This window comes from Opisthorchis viverrini (assembly GCF_000715545.1).
Source record: "Opisthorchis viverrini unplaced genomic scaffold opera_v5_439, whole genome shotgun sequence".
Lineage (NCBI taxonomy): Eukaryota > Metazoa > Platyhelminthes > Trematoda > Opisthorchiida > Opisthorchiidae > Opisthorchis > Opisthorchis viverrini.
Genome location: NW_008752097.1, coordinates 3,990 through 4,727, shown reverse-complemented (window position 1 = coordinate 4,727; position 738 = coordinate 3,990). Strand labels below are relative to the sequence as shown.

The following is a 738-nucleotide window of genomic DNA, read 5'->3' as shown; positions in this document are numbered from 1 at the left end:
ACCTCAATCGGTTCATTCGCAAGCATGAGGCCAGGGTTCGAGCCCACACAGTCTTGCATTAACACTACACTTTGCAGGTGTGAAGCGCATGCCAAACCGTGAGGCGGAGTTATTTAGGTAATTTAATGTTTGCAGTACAACGGGGTCAGATCCAAAAAGAGCTATGTCGTCTGCGTAGTCGATATCTGTGAGCGGACGCCCCGGTAGCACTTCGACCCCACAGGCATTAGAGGCTGTTAGTGAGTCTTCCATGATCGAATCAATGACGAAGTTGATAGGGGAAGGTTATCCCGAATCCGAATATGTAACACTGAGTCACATAGTGTCCGAATTCCCTCTAAACTGCCCAAGTCTACTGTCCCTCAGAACCTTCGTTTCTTGTGAGGTCGGGCTAGCTCAATGGATTTACTGACTGGAAGGTCCCTAGTTCGAACCCACCGTCAGCATCTCGACTGCTGCTATGTAAGCTTGGGCAACCTGACAGCACACCAGCCCTTTGGGTGGCATGCCATCTAGTCACCGCAGTTCTCTTTCGAGTTAAGGATTATTATATTTCGTATGTATCCCTTTAACCTCTGTATTTACATGATTCCACCTCCTTCCCTCGAAAAAGAAATCCCTGAATTCAGATTTTGGACAAGATACAGTGTAGTATCACTGTGACAGATACAGTTCACTGCTTGTAGTTTGTTAATAACGCGCCGGGCGCGCTACCCATCATTTGCTGTCTATTGTGTG

General features: G+C 47.4%; 1 protein-coding gene across 1 annotated transcript in view; it reads left to right on the top strand.

Annotated features, from left to right (window-relative positions):
* The window catches only part of T265_15317 (hypothetical protein), a gene marked incomplete at both ends in the record, with an annotated part of 18,407 nt that overhangs the window by 16,965 nt on the left and 704 nt on the right, over positions 1-738 (top strand). The gene's annotated exons all lie outside the window — the stretch shown is intronic.